We start from the raw sequence: 12,092 nt of genomic DNA on the forward strand, positions 1-12,092 counted from the left end.
TACTATTATCCGGTGCATTTGTATTATTACATAATTTAGATAAGTACGCAGAGCACAAATATACGCACACACGCACACATACTGAAGTGTGCATGGAAACGCACACGTGGGAATATTAATGAATAAATGAGAAGAAACACGCACAAATAGGATTTCCATGCACAAGCACGCACTTACATGCATACACACATATACTCATGCAAATGCATACGCACAAACACGTACACCAACAATCAAAGTGAAATACTGCGAAAGTGTGTGGTACATTTTGGGTATTTGACAATTTCCTTATATATCGCGCTTTCTCATCTCGAGCACTTCTAAGTCGACTGACATGAAATTCGTGTACACTAAATATTCTGCATTCAAAGCGAGCAGCTTCCAGTGAAGTTTGCAACTCACTTTCTCACAAAAACTTGACTGGCTGCTATAGCGAGCTTAGTTTGATTTTTATTTTTTTTCTCTATTTTTTGATACGAAGTTTAACAGCTCCAACAGCAGCGGGAATATTGCATTACTTTCGCTTGCCATTTATATCTCAGTTCGTTTGCAGTCATAAGTGAGATTTACAAATATGTATATGTATATATATATATATATAATATAATGCACACGATTGCGTTGGTAAGTGAGCTTTAATAGCGTGACTTGTGTGCGCCATGCCTGCAAACGTTTCACAACACACGACGAGTACATGGCGTATACGTGTTCTTTGGCGATTTCTCTGCTCCGCTCTGTTGCTGATGATGTTTTTCCGTTCTTGACTCCTCGTTGATGACACTTGGCGAATCTAAAACTTGTGCATACATATAAAAATATATGTAAATGTGGGTGTGTGCGAATATATTTTTCTATTTATTCACATTTATGTTACTTAGCTATATACATATACATATACACATTTATGTATGTACGAGTATGTATTGTAAGCGAAGTTCGTACAGTCATTTAGCGTCGGAGCAGGGAGATTAAAATCAAATATTTATAAATTAGCAATAAGACATGGCACAGTGGCGTAGCGTTGTGCAAGAGCAAACGTGATTTGAAGGCCACATTTATCTTAGAAATTTTTGTTTGCACTTAAAAATGCAGAAAACGGTAAGAGCAAACTAATTTTTCTTCCTTTCGTTAATTGGCAAATTGCGCGCGCAATAAAAACAGAGCAAGCAGGTCTTCATGGTAGACATTTGTAGAAGAAAAATCAAATTGGTTTATAGCCTCCAAATATTTGAAGTTATTTTAGTCTTGCAAAAGTATAAAAAAGTCTATAAGATTTGGCAATCATGTTATCATTGCTTCAGCTTCAGTAAGCCTTCGTCTTCGAGTTCATATAAAAGAAAACCCAAAAAGTGTCACTTTGACGCGTTCAGACCAGAGGAAAAGAGACCAGAGTCATGTCGTTTTTAACCGACCAAACAGGCCGAAACTGTGATAAGATTTATAAAATCTCAGATGATAAGATGGCCTGGACAGATATTCAGAATGCTCAAGGAGAGAACAACTTGAAAGGCAGTTGAATTGCGCCCTGTTGGAGGCCGTACAAGAGAACGCCCCAGAAAGGGATGGCTCGAAGGCGCTGAAGATGACCTTGCAAAGCTGAACGTGCGGCGGTGGTAGTCTTATATAGAGGCGGGTGGCGAAAAGTTGTGAATGAAGCAGTGGTTCACCAAGAACTGTGAGGCCAAGAAGAAGAAGAAGATCGGTTTATAAATAGTGGCGCAAAATTAATCACCCTATCGGAAGATTTATAACTTTTCCAAATGGCGTCGTACGTCAATTATATTTGACACTTGTAAACTAGAGAGCTGCAGTATGCAAACAGACAAGCAAAGGAACGCTTCAAGGTCTAAATATTGTAAAAACTTCCCTCACTGAAAATAATTTTTTTTTTATTTAGCTAACTATTTTCCCAAATTGGATGATTGTTTTTGAGCCACCTTCTATATCTAATAGTTAGTTCCGATCAAATATCAGAGAGTACCTAAGAACGAAGTCCTACTGTATATTTGATACTTTTAACAATTTATCAGATAAATGGCGCACCATCGGCTGATTCGCTTGCTTATTAAAAATGCTATCAAAAAAACTTTCAATATTTCTGAATGCGTTTTCTTTAATTCAAATCAAAGTTCCGTCACCCAAGCAGCTGATTAGACTATTCCTAATTAAACCTAGTGCGCATAATAACAGTTGGTGAAAGTCTAGTGTAGCTGTAGCGTAATCTTGCTGAAATGAGTAGTCGCCCCGAAGAGTTCCGCAATGTACTGCAAAAAAATTGATTGGCATATCCGCGCAGTACTCTCCCTGGACTATAAGGTATTCGCTTTCATTTTCAATCATTCAAAAATGGTCCAATAATGCAACCGATCTAAAAACCTCATCAAGTATGTACAGGCTCGGAATGCACTGGTTTACCAACGACAACGTAGATCCAAAATGCATCTCGTCCGAAAAGATATATTTTTGAACAGAACCAGCGTAATTTTCCAATGAGCCATGCAGTGGGGATATATTGATTCAGATGATCATTTGCCTCTAATTTCTGGTGTAGATTCAGATGTTTTCCACAAATGGGCCGATAGTTTTTGAAGTGAAACTTCTTAGGCGTCGATGGACGAACGAGAATGGAGAGTAAGATTTCCATGCAACGTTTTACGCCTTTTCGTTCCGCGAGAGAGAAAAATGATAGAGGAAAAGGAGAGAGAGAGCGATTCCTAATACATATCTTAGATACACTTTAGGTTATTTTTCCTGAGTTTTTCCTTGTGGTTGCTAGTTTCTAGTAGAAATAACACTGCCTACTTTTTGGCGCTTGCTTGTTGGTGCAAACTTGTAGGAAATATATTTTTGGTGCCTACTGTTTGGGGCATTTTTTGGTCCCAATTTTTTGGAGCCTACTTTTTGGCGCTTATTTCCGTTTCCTGGCTAGTGCTTATGCGTACTATAAAGTGCTATCCATTCCGGAGTCGGATTTATTGGTATTGTCTTGCGGTACTTTGTGCTGTTGCTGCGGTCCTTGAATCGCTGCGTTTGTGCGGGTTATAAACGCTCGGAGTAGTGCGCGTTGTTGCCACGGTTTGTGTCCGGCGTTTACCTACACCGGTCGACCCTTCTCAGTTTTTTGTAAATTTTGTCTCTTTGTATTCTCTGCAAATGTTGTGAATTTATTTAGATATATATTCTTACTCCCTCTCGGGTCTCTCCCTCTTTCTTTGTCTGCCTTGAAAGTTTCACTTCTGTTATGTATACTACGCTACACGCACTTTCTTTATGAGAAGCTTCTTCATGGCAGAAATACACTCGGAAGTTTGCCATTGTCTGGTGGCGAGTGGTAGAATTTCCCTCAGGCTCATGCTGTTAATGTTGGAGGCAGTGGCCTCCCTCATCTTAAGGTGTATTACTCTTCATACCATACACAAAATCGCTACTATTTTTCCATCGGAATTAAGAAATTTATTGTATTTAAGGACTAAACAAATTTCGGAGAAATATTAATCTTTTGGTGAGCTGGATCGATTTGAAAGTACTTTGAAAACCCTCATTATTTTGGCTACCCCAATAGAAATTAAAACCATTTTTATGCAAACTTTTTAAGCTTAAACTCCTTTTTCATCCGATGATTTTTTTCTTAATAATTTAAAAAACTAATTTTATTCATAAAAAAGACTCCAAATCGCTGCAAGCCACGAAAATCTGAATATTTTTCCAAAATATTTTGGCAATAGTCTCAAAATATTAGTTTGGAGAAGAGGAAATTTCTTATTTTCTCGTAAAGTATGGATCAAACAATTAAATTGTGAGTGGTGTTTATGGCGGCCGTCGTAGCCGAATGGGTTGGTGCGTGATTACCATTCGGAATTCAGAGAGAATGTAGGTTCCAATCTCGGTGAAAGGCCAAGAAGAAGAAAACGTTTTTTCTAATAGCGGTCGCAACCTTTTTTGGTGAGGCGCTTTAAATGTTCACAAACAAAATCTCTCAAATTTGTATACAGTGATCAAATATTTTCTACCAATTATTCAACATATCACTGACAGAAATTCTGACTGTAATTTGGCAGGGAATACAATGATTAGATAACTGATCACAGATCGTAGATAGCAGCGAGAACAGCTGTCATTTAACATTTGGCTAAGGATGTGCGATACGAATAAACCGAAGCGTATTTCAAAGGCGGCCGCTGTAGCCGAATGGGTTGGTGCGTGACTACCATTCGGAATTCACAGAGAAAACGTTGGTTCGAATCTCGGTGAAACACCAAAATTAAGAAAAACATTTTTCTAATAGCGGTCGCCCCTCGGCAGGCAATGGCAAACCTCCGAGTGTATTTCTGCCATAAAAAATCTCCTCATAAAAATATCTGCCGTTCGGAGTCGGCTTGAAACTGTAGGTTCCTCCATTTGTGGAACAACATCAAGACGCACCCCACAAATAGGAGGAGGAGCTCGGCCAAACACCCAAAAAGAGTGTACGCGCCAATTATATATATATATATATATATATTTCAAAGGATAGGAAGGAAATATCGGATGACGAGATATAAAAATAACGCGCAGAGAGTTGATAGTTGGCATATAACAGAATGCAGAAGATTACAAAAAAGTAATGAAAAGTACAAATAACGCGTAAAATATTATATAATAAAATATAGAATGATGCCTAAAATGAATACATTTGATTTATTTGTGACTTATTCTTATAAGTAAGTCCACTGAGGGATAAATACTTTGAATAAATTTAATAATCTATATATCTAGGCATATGATTCTACATATATATGTTCTTATGTATGGTATACAAAATTAAGCGCCACCAAGAATTATTTTTGTATCGCTTTGTATGAATAAATAAGCCTATCAATCTCATTCAGAAATTTATGTTGATGCCTTTGATATTCATTAGATTGCAGCCATTTAAATGGCCTTGCCTTGGCTTTTAAAATTCACTCTGCTTGCTAGTTGCGTTCGGGTTTTTTTTGTTCGTTGCAAAAATGTGGCAGTTAAATCTGTACGAAATCCTTTTAATGTCATTTTGTGCCATTTTAGCTTTGGCGATGTGGTGCTGAGTGGCCGCCACTTAAGTGCCAAAGCGGTTGTGCTCATATTACTTTATATGCCACTCAAAATAGCATTACGCACAAAGACATGCATACAAATGTGTTTGCGTATAAATGAGCGTAGATATGATATGGATAAAGAAGGCACTGAAACATTAGGGTGTGTAGAATTTTAAGAAGGAAAATGTTACGAAATAATAAAAAAAAAAATACTAAACGTACAAATAGAAGAGGTGTTGAGCAAAATTGAAGAAGTAAGCGATAAAGAGAAGCGTGAGAAAATAATAAAACTGGTTTAATTGGAACTATGGGATTAAGAAAAATCTTCCATAAACAAATAATTGATAATATTTTAAAATGGAAATGTGAAGTTTGCTTTATAACTTAGAGTAAGAAACTTAAACAAAAAACTGCTTTCACGAGTCTTGCAATTAAGCTGGTTACATTCATATCTTGAGAACTAAATTTGTTAAAAATCTTACCAAAGGAGAGTAAATAAAAAGTGGAGGAAAAAAAACTTGTACGCAATTTTTTGAAAATTATATAACGTCTCTAATCAGAAAAATGCATTGATCAACTAGAGCAAATTTTAAAATTAAATAATAAATAATATTTTATTTTGGAAAATAATTAAAGACTATCACTGAAGGGAAAGAATGAAAGGAAAATATATTATGAACTCATCATAAATCTGAAAATCAAACAGAAAATAAAAAAACCTCATACAGAGAATAGTAACTCGGAGGCACATTTTTTGAAACAACATTATTTGATCTAAGAAAAAGAGCAGTAAATGAGAAAAATTGTTCGAGAAAATTTCGTTTCAATCACAAAAATCTTATTTAAAAAACAGCACGCAGCAAGCAATTTAACTTCAAAGTTATTTGGGACTCCTTAGTGAAACGCTTTATTCAGTTCATCGCCAAAAATCGCAAAATAAAACCATGCAGAAAAACTCGCAAGCAAATTTTTCGCAGAGAATTAAAAAAAACACCTATATTTTATACTACTTCTGAAAATTAAAATAATATTTCCTTTAAAGTATAAATATTAAAATTAAAAACTCCGCTCGCAAGTCAAAAAATTTAAATTGAGGGTTTATCATAACTCGTGGCCCAAATTTCTGTTTCAACCTAACACATTAAGCCAAAAAAATTTTAAACAAAAAATATATTTAATAATTTTTATAGAAAACCACAGAATCGTTCCTTTAAAGGGTTAATATTAAAATAAAAAACTGCGTTCGCGAGTCAAAAAATTAAAATTGAGAGTTATTTACAACTCGAGAGTCGAATTTCTGCTCCAGCTTATCACACAAAAAGCAAACTATATTAAACCCGAGAACAAGCTCGCGACCAAATTTCCTTTAAAATATAAATATTAATATAAAAAACTCCGCTCGCGAGTCGAAAAATTTAACTCGAGAGTCAAATTTCTACTTCAACCCATCACACAACAGCTAAATATATTAATCCCTAAAAACTCTCACCAGTGAATTTCATCTAAAGTATAAACATTGAAATATAAAACTCCGCTCGTGAGCCAAAAAATTCAAATTGAGAGTTTATTCACAACTCGAGAGTCGAACTTCTGCTTCAACCTATCCCAAAACAGCAAAATATTTTAATCCGTAAGAAACTCCCGAGCAAATTTTTCAAATAAAACCAAGAAAATAGGCACCTTTTTTAAGCATAAAACTGTAACGAAAAACCTTCTACACAGAAATAACGTTTAATGTAACAAAAAAAAAAAAAATACGGTCTCTACCATGCAAAAAACTCGAAAAAATCCTTTCATGAGTTAAGCAACTCGACTCGAGAGTCAATTGAAAAACAAACCTGCTCAAGGTAGAAAGCTAACGCGCAGCAGTTGTGGAACCGAACTAAAAGTAAAATTGTATTTTAGCCAAACATTTTAACTTGGGGGCTATTTAGGATTCCAGAGCCAAATGCCTTATTCAGCTCCATGCAAAAAAATAAAAATAAAGCACAGGGAAAAAAGTTCTTGAACAAATTTTTCGAACAGAACATAAGCGAAAGAGTATGGAAATAATACTTTCTCTGAAAAACAACAGAATTCTTGCTTTAAATTTTAGAAAGTAAAAACAAACATCTACGTGAGTCAAACAATTGGACTTCAGCATTTTATTCACAGCTCGAGAATCAAAGTACTAATTCAGCATAAATTAAAACACAAAGGAATAATTAAATATACAACTTTTTTTTTTGAACAAATAGAACTCTTAAGTTTTAGAAATTAAAAAAAGATTGAAAAACACAGAACCCTTCGCGGGTTTAATAACTTAGCTTGGGTGCTATTATTGACAAAAACGCCAAATTGCCAAACACAAAACAGTAGAAAATAATATCCAAAAAACGAAAATATCTGCAACCCGTTTTAGGTAGTCCATAAAGGGCAGAGCACAGCTACACAGGAAAGATATCGCTAGAGGCATTAAATTTGAGATGTTCAGAATTGAAAGGAAACCTCAAGAGTAAGCCCTGCACTGATATACGAATGGCTTAAAGATACCAGAAGGCATAGGCGATGGGTAGTTTTGCTAGCAACTTCCAACCGGAAGTGTTTGCTATCTGTCTATGTGCAGAGATCAACTTGGACAGCAACCTCCGGAATGGGCGACGGTTAGGCGGCACTCAAGGCACTGTGATCATGTGCGATGAAGTTACTATGAATGCGGCTCACATGAGACCCAGGATACAGGGGTATAACTGAGAATGAAGTAGAGAATGTATTGGCTATAGAGAAGCTGCAGCCTCATTATTTTTACGACCTGAGTCCTTCCTTGTGTTCTTTATTATACAATATTATACTACACACCAACAAAGAGAAACTTAGAAGTGAAGAGCTAAGGCTAAGTGACGTGAGCTGGCATCAGATTATGGGACTACACCAGACGAAATCCTTACTGGGGGGTATAATCTAAGGAGCTTTAGGAAAATTATAAATTGGATTCTAAGGATACACTGAGAATGCGCACGGGCACTGCGTACTCATCTGCACCGGATGGGGATATGACGATATGGCCCACTGGCTTCTGTTGTTTCTGTGACCAGTCCCCGGAGATTCCAGCACGCTTTCTTTTCGAATGTGATGCTATAGCGCGACGAAGGTTGAGAGCTCGTGGTAATAGCCCAACAAAGCTCTTTCTTAAGTTTATTAAGGGAACTGAGTTTAGATGAGGCAAACAAAATATTTAGAAAAAAAATACTTATTCCACTTTTTTCTAATGAAACAAAAGGCAAAAGGTATTCTCACAAAAAAACGCACCACCCTAATATTCATGTAAACGTAATATGAACTCACACTTGCATCGCCTTACATACACTCTTGTTTAGATTAAATATACAAATTTACATAGCGAGTGACAGTATGTGGCTAATAAGTATCCTTGTTGTCCACAGAAGTGCCAAAGCAGGCAGAAAAACGACAGTAAAACGAGAATTAGGAATTAGGGAGTCTTCATTCGGAAATGATTGAAGTTGCAAGTAAAAGCTGATATTGACCTAAAACGGGGAGGTGAACGTAAGGCGGGTGATAGGAAGGAAGTTATATGATGATTACAAAAACAAAAGAGGCAAATATTATGGTAAAAGAGAGCCACACAATTTAGTTGGCAAAAATTGGCAAAGTAAATCGAAAAATCATTTAACTACATTCATATTCGCTACACAATTTATACTTTTGAATCTATCTATTTTATATTCCAATTTTTTTTTGAGTGTATTTTAAGCCCCTACTTCTCACCATTTTCTTAAATTCTCGCAACTTGCGAGCTTTTTTTAAATCACTTTTTCTAAGCAACTGACACAGCTAAAACCCACTCGTCGTATTGGCTCGTAACTGCAACAAGGTAATTTACATAAATTTTTTAAGATAATGCTGAGATTTGCATGTTAAAGTAGGTTATTGTAAGGAGTACCAAATGACCTTCTACAGCACACCCACAACATGGCGAAAATGGTGCAGTGACTGAGTGGTAGCGGAAAGGTGTTTCGCTCACTGCTGCTCAATACAATTCGTAATTTTACCGGCGTTGATGCTGCCTGAAATTGTATCAGAAACTGTGGCGGGCATACATAAATGTGTAAGAATACTTACATAATAATATTCATTGTAGTATACACATATGTATATGTATATATATGCGCGCCACTTTGTCCACACAACATCCTCCTGGCCCTCACGAGACCGCCGGCCTCTGTTTAAATGAAATGTCATGCGATTTTTCATCAGCGGAAAAACAAGTTAATCGATGTTGATTAATATTTGATTTGACGGGCAACTGACTGTTAGTCGGAAGAATAAATGGAAAAACAATATCGTAAAAAAGGAGGTATCTTGTTGTAGCCCGTTTCTTCTAGTGGTCGTGAAGCGAAAATAATATTAAGGCGCAAAAAAATGGAGAAAAATAATATGGCTAAATGAATATTTAACCTGACACATAACATATGAATATATAATATAAACATAATGTGCGGATAACGTGAAGGCATATACATATAAACACTCGTATATAAGTAAATGAGTGATCGAAAAATATAAGCTGAAGCAGGATATCTTGCATCGCATACATGTAGTAAGTTTATTATGAAATTGATTTAAAATGTCTGATTTTTTTTTTAATTCACAACTTTTTTGACAAAGAGGAAGCATCGAATGCCTTTACTACCCCTGTGTTGGACATTTACCCGAACTAAACTTCCTACCGGTCCCTTTCTGGCACTACCGCTAAATTAATCGACGCGAGACGGGTTGAACTCTAGGCTCTACGTCGGTTACTCTTCACATCTTCTTCTTCTTAATTGGCGCGATACGCGATTTTGGCCGAGTTTAACAAAGCGCGCCAGTCGTTTCTTTCCCGTGCTAACCGGCGCCAATTGGACACACCAAGTGAAGCCAAGTCCTTCTCCACCTGATCTTTCCAACGCAGAGGAGGCCTTTCTCTTCCTCTGCTACCACCATCTGGTACCGCATCGAATACTTTCAAAGCCGGAGCGTTTGTATCCATTCGGACGACATGACCCAGCCAACGTAGCCGCTGGATCTTTATTCGTTGCGCTATGTCTATGTCGTCGTAAAGCTCACACAGCTCATCGTTCCATAGTTTGCGATATTCGCCGTTGCCAACGTGCAAAGGTCCAAAAATCTTACGCAGAATCTTTCTCTCGAACACTCCAAGCGTCGCTTCATCGGATGTTGTCATCGTCCAAGCTTCTGCGCTATAGGTAAGGACGGGCATGATGAGAGTCTTGTAGAGTGTTAGTTTTGTTCGTCGAGAGAGGACTTTTCTGCTCAGTTGCCTATTTAGTCCGAAGTAGCACTTGTTGGCAAGAGAGATTCTACGTTGGATTTCAAGGCTGACATGACTAAATAAACGAAATCTTTTACAACCTCAAAATTATAACTGTCTACAGTGACGTGGGTGCCGATACGCGAGTGCGCCGACTGTTTGTTTGAAGACAGGAGGTACTTCGTTTTGCCCTCGTTCACCACCAAACCCATTCGCTTTGCCTCTTTATCCAGTTTGGAGAAGGCAGAACTAACAGCGCGGTTGTTAAGGCCGATGATATCAATATCATCGGCATACGCCAACAATTGTACGATCTTATAAAATATTGTGCCTGAGCGATTAAGTTCTCCGGCTCGTACGATGCTCTTCACATGCAGTCCGTCAAAAGTTGTATGTACTTTAATTTTTCCATCGGCACGGATATACATAGGTACCTCTGCTTTCACTGACGGATCCAAGATGGAATCTGGAGTGGGAGCGGGGGTTTTCTCTAAATCAGCCAGCATTTTGGTCTCCTTTTAACTGCCGGAAACGAACAGCGTTTTTCAAGCAGAGGTTTTCGCGATCCTGTAAGCATGCAAAATGCTTCGGGATAGCTGTTGAGAGGGAGACATTCATATTTTTTCCGATAGTCAAGCTGCGATCAAGGCCCTGTCGTCACCGTATTGCAGCTCTCTTCTGGTGAACTCCTGTAAGGAGGAACTCAAACGTCCCGAACGTGGGCACAGGAATATAGAGGAAAATGAAATTGCTTATGAGCTTGCCAGGAAAGGCCCCTTCTCAGACATCGGTATCCCCTTGGCCGTTATTAAAGGGAAACTACACAATTTTTTTTCTAAACAGACAGATGGAGGTCTGTCTCATCGTGTGCTATTTCAAAAACACTATGGCCTCAATACGATATAAACAGAACGCTTAAGGTAATGGGAATAACCCGCCATTCAATTTCCAAACTCATTGTGGTGTTCACTGGTTACCGGGTGATCGGTACTCATGCGGAGAAGCTTGGAATTCCGTATAACCCTATTGCAGAAGCTGTGGGGATCCTACAGAGAAAGAGACTGTTGAACACTTTCTCTGCAAATGTCCGGCTCTGGCGGCAAGGCGCTCGAGATTCCTTAGCGTGCCCTTTGGGGATGTCTTGAAGAAATTCTCCACCCTAGATCCCTTTTCTCTCCTCCACTACATCAGCAGCACTGGTTGGCTGTAGAAGGTTTCATCTTCCCAAAATTTTTCTTTTCACAGGTAGTGGTCCACATTATAGTATTAAAACGGCACGTAAGAGCTACTTGAAGTGTGCCTGAGGTGGTACACTTACCATCTTACCTACCTACCTACCTTAATCTTCCCACAGCATAGTTTATTTCAGTAAGAAACCAACCCAGTTAGGCTGTCCGTCCCCTCCCACCATACTTATCTCACGTCGACTTAAAGCCGCCTTGACAACAGCGTTTCTTTGCTGAAAAGTCAAGAAGTACACCCACATTTGAAGCGGCACGAGCTGGCGCTGAAAGGTGGATAACATACGAGAAAAACAGCCAAATGCGTTAATCTAAGCCCGAATTAACGGCTAAAAAGGTTTTACTGTGTATTTGGGAAGACTTGAAGGGAATCATTAATTACATGTTGCTGCAAACAGGACAGATACTCAATTCAGACGTCTACTCTTGGCATTCCAGCTTCTTTTCCAGCATTTGCAAAAATATGTTCATGGTAGTAAAATTAGC

The sequence above is a fragment of the Anastrepha ludens genome, chromosome 6, assembly GCF_028408465.1.
Source record: "Anastrepha ludens isolate Willacy chromosome 6, idAnaLude1.1, whole genome shotgun sequence".
In the NCBI taxonomy this organism is placed as follows: domain Eukaryota; kingdom Metazoa; phylum Arthropoda; class Insecta; order Diptera; family Tephritidae; genus Anastrepha; species Anastrepha ludens.